The sequence below is a fragment of the Hypanus sabinus genome (genome assembly GCF_030144855.1).
Source record: "Hypanus sabinus isolate sHypSab1 chromosome X2 unlocalized genomic scaffold, sHypSab1.hap1 SUPER_X2_unloc_1, whole genome shotgun sequence".
NCBI lineage: Eukaryota > Metazoa > Chordata > Chondrichthyes > Myliobatiformes > Dasyatidae > Hypanus > Hypanus sabinus.
Genome location: NW_026778979.1, coordinates 1,241,686 through 1,256,135, shown reverse-complemented (window position 1 = coordinate 1,256,135; position 14,450 = coordinate 1,241,686). Strand labels below are relative to the sequence as shown.

The 14,450-nt window shown below is 44.3% G+C and overlaps 1 protein-coding gene across 1 annotated transcript in view; it reads left to right on the top strand.

Annotated features, from left to right (window-relative positions):
• Positions 1 to 1,284: 1,284 nt before the first annotated feature.
• Positions 1,285 to 14,450, top strand: part of LOC132385701 (zinc finger protein 850-like) — a 55,808-nt gene continuing 42,642 nt past the window's right edge. Inside the window, exon 1 of the mRNA XM_059957913.1 lies at positions 1,285 to 1,395. The gene's annotated coding sequence lies outside the window, so the exon portion shown is untranslated. The remainder of the gene's footprint in view (positions 1,396 to 14,450) is intronic.

Here is a 14,450-nt window from a genome sequence, read left to right as displayed (position 1 = left end):
ACATCTATCGGCAGCCGCTGCCGTTATTTCATCTTCTCGCCGTTTATTTGCATTGGCGAAGTTTGTTGTCTTCTGCACTCTGGTTGATCTTTCAGTGATCCAGATATAGTTACCGTTCTGTAGCTTTGCTCTGTATGTTTGTAGGAGTTGTATGTGGCGACTTATATTTACTCTGTTAGTTTTTGGAATAGACGCTTGGGGAATCTGAGGTGGAGGAGTATCTGGGGCTTATATAAAATATACATAGATATTATCCAAACAATGTTTATTTGACAAGGGTTAATTCTGATATTGAAACTAACTGTTCTTTTTGTGGTTTATACCCAGAGGATTTATTTCATCTGTTTTGGGATTGCGAATATGTTAAAACATTTTGGGTTGATGTTTGTCAATTTATAGATCAATATATTAATGTGGATTTTACTTTTTCTTTTGAAATTGTCTTATTGGGTTTTCTAGTAATACCAAATCTCACAAGGATCATTTCTGTATCATAAATCTTTTGTTAATTTACAGCAAATTTTATATCCATAAATGCAACCACAGCCATAAGAATCCTTCATTTAGATTTTTACCTCAGACTTCAAACTATACGTTTATACTCTGAAAACTTCCCGTAACCAGAAAGCTATAAAGACTGGACAAATCTGTCAAAGTTTTGTGTTATCTCTGTAAATGTTCTTGTTTTGTGACTCCTCTTAGATACAGTCACTTCTGCACAACAGTATTTAGAGTGGGTTTCCTCGTTTACTTGTATATTTAAAGTTAATCGTTATATATTCGTTGCTGCTTTTGTGTAATTCCCTGGCTTTGTTAGCATATGTTTAGCGTTTCTGTTTTTGTTTGTGTTCAATAAAAAATTAAACTATTAAAAAAAATAATAAAATTTACTTTGAACTTTGAGCCTCGGGGAACTTGCTTTGATTCTGAGATCAAACTGTGACTGACATCTCCGGTTCCCGGTAACAGCCCGCCCTCGGACACACTCACAGCCAATCAGCGAACACCGCTGGGAGAATCTTGCCTCCATTGGCTGAGGAGTGTCAGTGGGCGGGACGCTGGGCGGACCGAAGTTTGGAACCGGGAACGAGTGGACCCGGTGAGAGACCCGAGATTGGGAGCAGATCCCCGGGTAAAGGCTGCAACAGCGGCCGGAGCTTTGAACCCTTCCGATGGCGGAGGTGAAGATTCGGGCGGAGATTCCGTGAGATGTTTAGGCCACACAGGGGGTGCCCGGTCTTTCCCCGCCGTGGGTCGGGGCCTGCCGTCGGGAGTTAACTCCTGCTGCTGGGATCCGGGAGCTGGCCCGCAGCGGCTGCCGATGGAGCTCCGGTGTGTGAGCGCTCCCCTGTGCAAAAGGACAGGCTGAAGGTCAACGGAGAACCAGGCGCAAAGGTAAACTCGGACTTTAGAAAATAAGTAACAGGAGCAGGCCAGGCCACTCGGCCCGTTGCGCCTATTCCACCCTTTCCTCAGAGTAGTCCTTTTAAAAATCTTTTTATTGATTTTAAACAAACATAAATGAAACATGAATACAAATAGCTTGAGAGTACATAATTAATAGGTTCAGGGTATTAACCTCCCAATCTCATAGTGGTTACAAAAAATGGAGAACATAAGAAACCCTCTCCCGCCCCCCAAAAAATGAAAAAAATCCTAACCGACATGGGCCATTGCATTATATCAATTATACACAGTAGCGTCAATAACTCCGCACCACCATCCAAATAATTAAGGACAATAAAAGTAAGGTTTAGGAAAAGTCAGGTTAGCTTATATGAAAATGTTGAATAAATGGTCTCCAAGTTTCTTCATATTTAACTGAAGGGTCAAAGACAACACTTGTAATTTTTTCTAAACTCGAACAAGAAATAGTTTGAGATAACCACTGAAATATAGCTGGAGGACTAATTTCTTTCCAATTCAGTAGGATAGATCTTCTAGACATTAATGTAACAAATGCAATCATCCGCCGGGCTGAGGGGGGATAAACGACTATTAACCACCATTGGTGAACCGAAAATTGCATTAATAGGATGCGTTTGTAATTTGATATTCAGAACTGTTGAAATAATACCGAAAATATCTTTCCAGTAATTTTGCAAATAGGTGCAAGACCAGAACATGTGGGTCAATGAAGCGATTTCAGAATGACATCTGTCACTGGTTGGATTAACATAAGAATAAAATAGAGCGAGTTTATCCTTGGACATGTGAGCCCTATGAACAATATTAACTTGTATTAGGCATGTTTAGCACAAATAGAAGAAGAATTGACTAATTGTAAAATTTTCTCCCACTGCTCTGTGGGTATAAGACAGTAAAGTTCTTTTACCCATTCCTTAATTTTTTTCTGATACTCCTGGCTGTATTTTCATGATCATATTATAAATGATGGCTACAAAACCCTTCTGGCAAGGATTCAGAGCCTGATTTTTTTCTGTAATGCCCATTGGACATAATTTCAGAAAAGACTAACTTTCAAGAAATTTCTAACTTGCAAGTATCTAAAAAAATGAGTTTCAGTCTGGATAGCTGTTCAAAGGACATAAAACTGTTATCTAAAAATAGATCACAAAAACATGTTGTACCTTTTGTTTTCTTTAACACAAAGGCTTGGTCCTTAAAGGAGGGCTGGAAAAAGAAGTTGGATATAATAGGGCTTGATTATTCAAGCCAAAGAATTTACGAAATTGAAACCATATTCTTAATGTATGTTTAACTGTAGGATTAGTTATTTGTTTATTCGGTTTAGATAAAGCAAAAGGAAGCGAAGATCCTAAAATAGAAAACAATGAGAAGTCTTGTACAGATTTACACTCCGAATTTACACATTGTGGGCAAGGTACTATGACCGATTCTTGTGTCCAAAATATTAAATATTGAATATTAACTGGCCAACAGTAAAATCTCAGGTTTGGCAAAGCAAAACCACCTTCCTTCTTAGGCTTCTGTAAATATTTTTTACTTAATCTAGGATTTTTTATTCTGCTACGAGGATACGAGGATATTTTGGAGTCAATAATATCAAATAAAGAGTTAGGAATAAAAATTGGTAATGGTTGGAATAAATATAAAAATTTGAGTAATACTATCAACTTGATAGTATTAATTCAACCAACCAATGACAGAGATAATGGGGACTACCTGTAACAAGTTGCTTGATTTGTTCAATTAAAGGTAAAAAATTAACTTTAAATAAACCCTTATGTTTCTTGGTAATTTTAATACCCAAATAAGTAAAATGATCTGTGACAATTTTAAATGGTAAGTTTTTATAAATTGGAACTTTCATATTTAATGGAAATAATTCACTCTAATTAAAATTCAGTTTGTTGCCAGAAAAGCTACTAAACTGTGCAAGCAAGGATGAAATAGCAGGAATAGATCTCTCAGGGTCAGATATGTATAGTAACAAATCATCAGCATATAATGATAACTTACAAGTCCCAATACCAAAAATATTAGGTGATTCACGAATGGCAACGGCTAAAGGTTCCAAAGCAATGTCAAATAATAGAGGACTTAAAGGGCAGCCTTGCCTCGTACCACAGGACAACTGAAAAAAAGATCTTTGATTATTGGTAAGAACCGAAGCCAAAGGTTTATAATACATTAATTTAATCCCTGATATAAATTTCAAGCTAAAATTAAAATTCTGCCACGTATAAAATTAATATAGCCATTCAACTCTATCGAACGCTTTCTCAGCATCTAAGGAAATGACTCTGCTATTTTAGATGAAGAAGTATAAATTATATTAATAAATTTTCTAATGTTAGATTGTGGTTATTTACCTATGTCAACGCATCTTTAAAAAGTTTACAAAGCCAAGGAGCGAGTATAGAAGAAAAGAATTTAAAAAATTCAGCAGTATAAGCATCCGGACCAGGGGCTTTACCTGAATTCATTGAAAAAGGGAGTGGTTCCCCTTTCCAGACCCTGGCCGGGGACTTGAGCCACTCCTCAGGGTTATATATGGAACCTTTCGGACAGGGACAGGGAGTGGGTTCCTCTTTCCAGACCCTGCCCGGAGACTTGTGCCACTCCTCAGGGTTATATATGGAACCTTTCAGACAGGGACAGGGAGTGGGTTCCCATTTCCAGACCCTGCCCGGGAACTTGTGCCACTCCTCAGGGTTATATATGGAACCTCTCGGGCAGGGACAGGGAGTGGGTTCCCCTTTCCCAGGCAGATGCCCGAAGGTGACCGGGAGCCACCAGAGGGGCTGATGTAATACAAGCCATGGCACGGTGGGTCACTGAGGTAAGGGAACCCATTTGAATGACAGTCCGGCTGCACGCGGATTTTGGTGAATTTACCCGATAACTACAGAAAAAAAGGAGAATCCCTTGCATACTTTATCGCTCGTTACGTGGGAGTCCACTGCCGGCAAACCCCTGGACAGATCAGTATGTCCAGCTGGCAGTGCAGACTTTTCTAAACTGTCTCAGACCCAAGCCTGCCCACTCCTTTAAGTTAACTAATCTCAATTCGTTGTGTCAGACCTGGCCCCAGAGTGACATAAATTCTGATGAATATGGAGCGCAATTGACTCTTTAAAGGGACTGGGGAAAAGCGAGAGTGTGCACAGAGAACTGGTAGTGAGGAGATGGAGTTCGGGTCCCGACGAAGAACCCAGAACGGGTGACAGGATCGTGCGGTGCAGATGAAGAGGACACTTTGCTAAGGACAGAAACGGGGTTTGTAGAAAGAAGGGACATCGAGCCAGAGATTGTCGCACTGCAATCACAGACAAGAATAATAAGAGGCAGGAAGAGAGCCAGGATCACAGTAATACACGACAGAGTAAAAAAATTACTCTCCTCAATCCCATTGGTCCTGGATAGGACAGGCCAGTGTGGCCGGATCACAGTGATACTCGACAGAGTACCACATTTACTCTCCACAATCCCTTTGGTCCCGGATAGGGCAGGCCAGAGGGGATGGATCACAGTGATAATCGACAGAGTACCACATTTACTCTCCACAATCCCTTTGGTCCCGGATAGGGCAGGCCAGAGGGGACGGATCACAGTGATACTCGACAGAGTACCACATTTACTCTCCACAATCCCTTTGGTCCCGGATAGGGCAGGCCAGAGGGGATGGATCACAGTGATAATCGACAGAGTACCACATTTACTCTCCACAATCCCTTTGGTCCCGGATAGGGCAGGCCAGAGGGGACGGATCACAGTGATACTCGATAGAGTACCACATTTCCTCTCCACAATCCCTTTGGTCCCGGATAGTGCAGGCCAGAGGGGACGGATCGCAGTGATACTCGACAGAGTACCACATTTCCTCTCCACAATCCCTTTGGTCCCGGATAGGGCAGGCCAGAGGGGACGGATCACAGTGATACTCGACAGAGTACCACATTTACTCTCTACAATCCCTTTGGTCCTGGATAGTGCAGGCCAGAGGGGACGGTGATACAGGCGGCTGTGATCAGGCTCACCACACAGGCAGGCTCTTTTCTCACTGCTGTGATGAGGTAGAAGGTACAAGAGCCTCAGGACTCGCCCCGCCAGGGTCAGGAACAGTTACTACCCCTCAGCCTTCGGTCTGTGGAACAACACAGGATAACTGCACTCACTTGCTGTCAATACAGATGCTCCCACAACTAATCATCGTACTGGGATTTTCTCAAAATGAGTGAAATGAGAGCTGGTTTGACAGAGACAGATCACATTCCTGTCTCAGAATTAGAGAAATACAATCTCACAGGATATTTACAGCGGAAGGGCTGGAATGATGTTTTCCATAAGGTGTGGAACCAGCGGTCACAGACTCAAAATCCGAGGACAACTCAGCAGGACTGAGATGAGGAGAAATTTCCTCACCCAGAGTGCAGTGAATCATTGCAGTTATCTCCACAAGGTTTCTAAATTGAATAGACATATCCTGGGGCTCAGCGGTGATGGGAAGTTGCAGGAAAGTGGTGCTGAGGTCATAAGTCAAGCATGTTCTGAGTGAAGGGCAGAAGAGGTGCAAGGGGCCGAATGGCCACACCTTCTCTATTTCTTATTTTCTGAAACACAAGTTTACCTTTGTGCCTCACTGTTTCTTGTCCTGACAGATTGAACAGGGAGAGCTGAGAGCACCGGACATCTATCGGCAGCCGCTGTGGTTATTTCATGTTCTCGTTGTTTATTTGCATTGGCAAAGTTTGTTGTCTTCTGCACTCTGGTTGATCTTTCAGTGATCCAGATATAGTTACCATTCTGTAGCTTTTCTCTGTATGTTTGTAGGAGTTGTATGTGGCGACTTATATGTACTCTGATAATAAATTTTACTTTGAACTTTGAGCCTTTGGGAACTTGCTTTGTTTCTGATATCAAACCTTGACTGACAGCTCCAGCTGGGAGAACCAGGCGCAAAGGTAAACTCGGACTATAGAAACAAATAAACAGACTTTCCGTCTTTTCCGCGTTTCACACAGAACATGCCTGATCTTTGACCTCAGTGCCACTTTCGCGCAACGTTCCCAGCATCGCAGAGCCCTAAAAATTGTCCTTCAAATTTAGAAACCTTGTGGAGAAAATTCCAAAGTTTCACTGCCCTCTGGATGAGGAAATTCCTCCTCATTTCAGTCGTGCTGAGGTGAACTCGGATTCTGTGACCCCCATTCCTCACCACAGCCAAAGGAAACATCATTTCTCCCTCAAGACTGTCAATACCCTGTGAGACTGTGCCTGTCTCAATCAGACGGCCTTTTATTTCTCTAATTTTGAGACAGGCCCGGTCAGTATAATCTCTCCGAGGACACTACCTCACCTCCTAAATCAATCTGGGAAATCCCGTCATTCCCTCCATCCCACAGCCTGACTCCGGGAGGGAGACCAGACCTGTGCACAGTGTTCCATGTACGCTCTCACCAGGACCCCATATACCTTCAGAGGAGATCTTTATTCTTCTATTCAAACCTTCCTTCCCATTCAATGCTCTTCATTTAATATCGAACTCAAACAGTGAACAGACACAACACAGCCTCAGCCATGAACTTAAAGGGCAGGTGTTGCAACAGTTTGAGCTTCATACCGGGGGCCACGGAGCAAGCAGGGTGTCACAAAGGGAGGAATGTGGGAGTGTTGTATTCTGAGCCCAGCTGTGTGTGTTTGTGTATCAGAATCAGGTTTAATATCACCGGCATGTGTGGTGAAATTTGTTCCTTTGTGTCTGCAGTACATTGCAATACATAGTAATAAAAACTATAAATTAGAACAAGTATTTATAAAATTAAATTTGAAATGTAGTGGCAAACGTGAGGGAAAATACTGAGGAAGTATTCTAGAGTTCATTGTCCATTTAGAAATCTGACGGTGGAGGGAAGAAGCTGTTCCTGAAACATTGAGTGTCTCTTCAGGGTCCTGTAGCAATGAGCCGAAGGCATGTCCTGGGTGATGGGGGTCCGTAATGATGGATACCACCTTTTTGTGGCCTCATCTTTTGAATGTGTCCTGGATGCTGTGGAGTCCAGTGCCCATGAAGGAGCTGGCTGAGTTTACAACTTTCTGCAGCATTTTCCGATCCTGTGCAGTGGCCTCTCCACACCAGGCAGTGATGCAACCAGTTAGAATGCTCTCCACAGTACATCTGTAGAAATTTGCAAGTGTATTTAGTGAGAGACAGATTCCCCTCAATCTCCGAATGAAATATAGCCGATGTTGTGCCTTCATTGTAACTGCATCAATATGTTGGGCCCAGGATAGTTCCTCAGAGATGTTGACAGGCAGGAAATGGAAACTGCTCACCCATTTCACTTCTGATCCCACGATGAGGACTGGTGTGTGTTCCCTCGACTTCCCCTTCCTGAACCCACAATCAATTCCTTTGTTGCTGTGACACCACTCAACTTGCTGATCTATCTCACTCCTGTACTCCTCCTCGTCACCGTCTGAAATTCCAACAACAATAGTTGGGTTGTCAGCAAGTTTGTAGATGAGTCTAGACACACAGACGTGGTGCAGAGAGAGTAGAGCAGTGGGCTGAGCACGCATCGTTGAGGTGTGCCGGTGTTGATTGTCAGCAAGGAGGAGATGTTATTTCTGATCCACACAGACTGGGGTCTCCTGGTGAGGATCCAGTTGCAGAAGGAGGTACAGAGGCCCAGGTTTTGGAGCTTGTTCATTACAATTGAGGGTCTGATTGTGTTGAACGCTGAGCTGTAATCAGCAGCCTGACTTGTGTATTGCAGTTGTCCAGGTGATCTGAGGCTGAGTGGAGAGTCAGTGAGATTGCATTTGCTGTAGACAGATTGTGGTGATCGGCAAATTGCAGTGGGTCCAGGTCCAAGGACAGAGAGGATGTGTTTCTCGTTAGGACCAACCCCCTCAAAGCACTTCATCACAGCTGCGTGTCTGTGTGTGTACGTGCACGCTGGAAACAGTGATCCTAGTTTAATTCAGGAATCTTTCCTGTAGCTGGGTATCTCAAAAGAGGGGTCATTGTGATGGGACGACCATTCTGATCTGAGCCAAATCATTTAGCCAGTCGATGCTGAACCTTTAGAAATTACAAAGCACATGTGTGTTTGAGAGAGTAATTTAAATGTAGGATTCAATATTTACAAAGTAAGTTTATTATCGAAGTTTACACATGTCACGATGTTCAATCCTGAGATTATTTTTTTTTCGGACGAACTCAGTAAATCCAAGAATCATGATTGAATCAATGAAAGCCCGAACCCAACATGGTAGACAAAATACAATGTGCAAAAGACAACAAACTGTGCAAATACAAAAGAAAAAAAAGTAATAAATAATTACCATGAACAGGAGATGAAGAATCCGTGAATGTGTCCATGTGTTATAGGAACAGTTCAGTGATGGAGCAATTGAATTGGAGTAGGATTATCTCCTCTGTTTGAAGAACTTGATGTTTGAAGGGTGATAACAGTTCCTGAACCTGGTGGTGTGTGTCCTGAGACTCCTGCTCTTTCTTCCTGATGGCATCAGTGAGAAGAGATCATGTGCCACATGATGGGTTCCTTGATGATAGATGTAGTTTTTCGATGACAGCTCACCAGAGAAATGTGCGCAGTGGGGGGAGCGTTTTTCCTGTGATGTACTGGGCCGTATCCACTACTTTCTGTAGGATTTTCCTTTCACGGGCTTTGGTGTTTCCATACCAGGCAACGATGTAAGCACTGAACATATTCTCCACACACATCTGTAGATGTTTATCAAGGTTGTAGATGTCATGCTGAATCTTTGCAGGCTTGTAAGGAAATGGAGATGCTGTGGTGCTTTCTTTGTAATTACACTTCCATGCTGGGCTCAAGACACATCCTGGAAAGTGATAACATTGAGGAATTTAAGGTTGCTGACCCTCTCCGCCTTTGATCTCTGATGAGCACTGGCTCACGGTTCTCCTGTTTCCTCCTCCTGAAGTCAAATAATCACCTCCTGGCTCTTGCTGACGTTAAATGAGAGGTTGCTTTAAGACCATACGATATAGGAGCAGAATTAGGCCATTCGGCCCATCGAGTCTGCTCCACCATTTCATTTTAGCGGATCCAATTTCCCTCTTGGCCCCAATCTCCTGCCTTATCCTGGTCGCCCATCATGCCCTGACCAATCAAGAAACTATCAACCTCGGCCTTAAGTGTACATGAATATTTGGCCTCCACAGCTGCCAAAGATACATTATCCATAGAGTCCATGGATTCATTACTCTCTGGCTAAATAAGTTCCTCCTCATCTCCATTCTAAAGACACCCCTCTATTCTGAGGCTGTGCCCTTTGGTCTTAGACTGTCCCAAAAGAGGAAACATCCTCTCCATATCCACTCTATTAATCATTTCACTATTTGATATATTTCAATTAGGTCTCCTCTCATTCTTTTGAATTCCACTCACTACATGCCCAGAGCCATCAAATACTCTTCATATGACAACATATTTAATTTTGGAATCATTTACGTGAACCTCTTTTGGATACTCTCCAGTTTCAGCACATCTTTTTCTCAGATAAGGAGTCCACAACTGCTCACAGTACTCCCACTGAGGCCTCACCAGTGCTTACAAAAATGTCAACATTACATCCCTGTGTTTATATTCTATTCCTCTTCAAATGAATGCTGACATTACATTTGCCTTCTTCACCACAGACTCAATCTGCAAATTGGAAAATAGTCAGCACTGTCATTTCTTCGACCAAAGTGCATGCTGATACCCTCTGCTGACACTGCATTCCATCTCCCACTTCTTTGCCCATTCTCCTCATCTGTTGAAGACCTTCCATAGCCCCTCCATGTCCTCAAAACAACCTGACCCTCAACCATCTTCATATCATCTGAAAACTTTGCAGCAAGGTCATCAATTTCATCATGCACATCAGTGATATTTAACATAAAGACTATCAGTCCCAACACAGACTACTGTGGAACCCACTCGTCAAGAGGCTCCCTTTGTACCCACTCTTTGCTTCCTCTCAGTCAGCCACGGCTTTGTCCATGCTGGAATCTTTCCGGTACTACCATGGGCTCGTGGGTTGTTAAAGCAGCCTCATGTGTGGCATCATGTCAGAAACCGTCTGAAAATCCAGGTAAACACCATCAATCGATTCTACTTTGTCTGTCCTGCTTGTTACTTCTTAAAATAATTTCAACATGTTTGTCAGGCAAGATTTTCCCTTCAGGAAAACATGCTGACTGTGGTCTATTTTATCTTGTGACACGGTACTCTCAGACCTCATCATTAATAATCGACTCCAACATCTTCCCAATCACTGCGGACAGACTAACTGGCCGATAGTTTCCTTGCTTCTGCCTCTCTCCCTTCTTGAAGAGTGGTGTGACATTGGCAATTTTCCATTCTTGCTGAATTCTTCAAGAATCTTGTGATTGTTGAATGTTCATTACTAATGGCTCCACAATCTTTTTAGCCACCTCTTTCGAAACGCTGGGGTGTACACCATCTGGATTACGTGACTTATCTAACTTGGCCTTCCAGTTCCTCAAGAACCTTCACTCCGGTTCTGGTAACTTTGCACACTTCTGACTGCTGACACCCGGAAGTCCCACCATTATGCTGGTGTCTTCCTCTGTGAAGACAGACACAACATACTTATTCAGTCTGTCTGCCATTTCTTTGTCTCCCGTCACTGCCTCTCCAGCATCGTTCTCCAGCCACCCGAGACTTTATATTAGATAAAAATTGGGGTACCTGTGCTTTAATTGGGCAAGAATGTTGCACCAACACACCAGACAAATCTGAAAATGTAACTCACCTGATGGATTATATTTGAGAGGCAGCAGATAGAATGAGAGAAGTGGGAGAGCAGTTCCACAATGATAACCCCTCAGTAAGTCAGTGGCCATTTGGGACTCTGGGAGGATGGTGGGATACTGGTTTACATTGTACATTTCCACAATGATAACCCGTCCGGAAGCCGGTGGCCATTTGGGACACTGGGAGGATGGTGGGATACTGGTTTACATGGTACAGTTCCACAATGATAACCCCTCAGGAAGCCGGCGGCCATTTGGGACTCTGGGAGGATGGTGGGATACTGGTTTACATTGTACAGTTCCACAATGATAACCCCTCAGGAAGCCTGTGGCCATTTGGGACTCTGGGAGGATGGTGAGATACTGGTTTACATTGTACAGTTCCACAATGATAACCCCTCAGGAAGCCGATGGCCATTTGGGACTCTGGGAGGATGGTGGGATACTGTTTTACATTGTACAGTTCCACAATGATAACCCCTCAGGAAGCAGGTGCCCATTTGGGACTTTGGGACGATGATGGGATACTGGTTTACATTGTACATTTCCACAATGATAACCCCTCAGGAAGCCGGTGGCCATTTGGGACTCTGGGAGGATGGTTGGATACTGGTTTACATTGTACATTTCCACAATGATAACCCGTCAGGAAGCCGATGGCCATTTGGGATGCTGGGAGGATGGTGGGATACTGGTTTACATTGTACAGTTCCACAATGATAACCCCTCAGGAAGCCGTTGGCCATTTGGGACTCTGGGAGGATGGTGTGATTCTGGTTTAGATTGTACAGTTCCACAATGATAACCCCTCAGGAAGCCGTTGACCATTTGGTACTCTGGGAGGATGGTGGGATACTGGTTTACATTGTACAGTTCCACAATGATAACCCCTCATGAAGCCGGTGGCCATCTGGGACTCTGGGAGGATGCTGGGATACTGGTTTGCATGATGGAATAACCATTGGAGGAATAATAATACAAACAATCTGATTACGATTCTCGTGCTCAGTTGGGAGTCTGAAAAGGAGGAGACATCAGGGTTCTGGCTCCTCATGGGGAATGGACGGGGTAAAGGGGAAAAGAAAGCCCTGAGATCTGAAGTATTTTCACTTTAAAGACATCATTTACCTCGTAAGTTCTGATGATATTGAATGTCTGTTGTCATGGGACAACAAAGAGGAGGGAATGGGGAAATATGTATTGAACTTTGCATTTTATTGTAAGTATCTCATGAGACAAAATAAAGTTCTACAAACCCCAGAGTGCTGAGCTAGTATATGCAATATATGTAGGTGACTAAAGTAGCAGGAGGAAACGACAAGAAATGTGCTTACTAAAGGAACTCGTGACTGCAAACACTGAACGCTGTGCAGGAATGAGGAAGTAGCAGAGACGACTCAACCGGAGATGGCAGCAACAACAAATGTATCGGGAACACGGTGCTCGCTGGGAACAGTAACCTCGACTCGTTCTTATGTACAGAGGGAATATTTTGTAAACGTTGTGTTTGAGGTCAGTTGGGAGTCTGAAAAGGAGGAGACATCAGGGTTCTGGCTCCTCATGGGGAATGGACGGGGTAAAGGGGAAAAGAAAGCCCTGAGATCTGAAGTATTTTCACTTTAAAGACATCATTTACCTCGTAAGTTCTGATGATATTACCCGGCAGGTAATAAAGAATAAAGCTGCTTGATGAAGAAACACTCAGTGTTGGGATTGTGTTCTGTGAGTCTCAGCAGAGAGATACTTGACAGGGGGTTAAGGGTGAAAGGTGCGGAGTTTATGGGGCACATGAGGGGATACCTCTTCACTCAGAGGGTCACAGGACTGTGAAATGAGCTTCACCCACCCACAACGTCTGCCCCCGAATGAGGTGGAGCCCAAATGGCGGGTCCCTCAAATGAGCTGCTGCCAACCGGAGACCGGGGTCTCGGGCTGGTTTGTTGCCGCCAGAGAACATGATGTGTGCCCCTGGTGATGGACACACTGACGGTAGGTGTCGGCGCTGGGTGGGGGGGGGGGGTGTCAGTGTTGTACTTGTACGGGTGGGTAGAGATATCTCAGAGCCAGTAGATGCCAGACAAGGGCTCGTCCTTTATTCTGGGATGTCCTGGTATCAGTTGTAACGGGGTTTACCCGACGGTGCAGTCTGGGAGGTCAGGGACTGGGCCGTCTCCAGTGCCAGTACAATCACTCTCAGCTGAGCCTGGAGAGGGAGCAGGGACGGTTCCTGTTGGGTTACGGACATGAAGGTCCAAACCCGGGGTGACGCCATTGTCAAATTTCACCAAAAACAATCAGGCCAAACAACTTCAGGCAGAACTGCTCAGGATGACAAACAGACATCAGTGCACAGAAATGACAACTTTTAAAATCAGAAATAAACCAAAGTAAAAACAAATTTAAAACCAGCTCCTTTGCCTGGGGATGGGTGGAATGGAAATGGTCCCGACGCAAATGAGGTGGTTTCACACCGTCTGCACGACTCAGTCGCCCCATTGAAGGAGTGGCAGTGGCGATTGAGTTCGCACTGAGAGGGGGATTGGACACGGAGGGAAAGGCCTGATGAGGGTCGGTTTGATTGCCGAGGGGATCTGCTGTCTTGTCTTGTGGACTGGCCACTTACGGCTTCCTCACCGGCTCAGACACTGAAAGCCCGTGTTTACCTGCACCCCCCCCCCCCACCCCGGATCCAGGCAGTCTCGTCCCCCTGGGAGATGAAAGAGAAAGTAAATTCACCCACTTACAACTGGACAATGAGATGTGTTAATTATTTGGAGAATGCAGATCAAACAATTAGTGAGGTTGTGGATGTCACCAAAACCGGTGTGTGGAGAAAGTGAGGGTTGTCTAAGGTTACAGTGGGATCGAGACCAGTTGGGAAAGTGGGCCGAGGAATTGCAGGTGGATCTTAGCTGTCACTCAGAAACAGTTCTTCATGGGGTCAAAGACGACTGAGACACGAAAGAGAGCTTTTCTTGGGCTCTGGATTCAAACAGACAAGACTGGTGCACTCGTACCACGGCAGAATATAAGTTGTTGCTCCGCCACCCTGAGGGTGCAGTCATCAATTAGGAGCAACTTCGCACCATCCTCCACAAGTCTGACTCACCAGTCAGGAAGCATTTTAATTCTTCATTCCCAGTCCTGTTCCGCCGTGTCGATCCGTGGACTCCTCTTGTGCCAAGATGAGCTCCTCTCCCCGTGGAGGAGC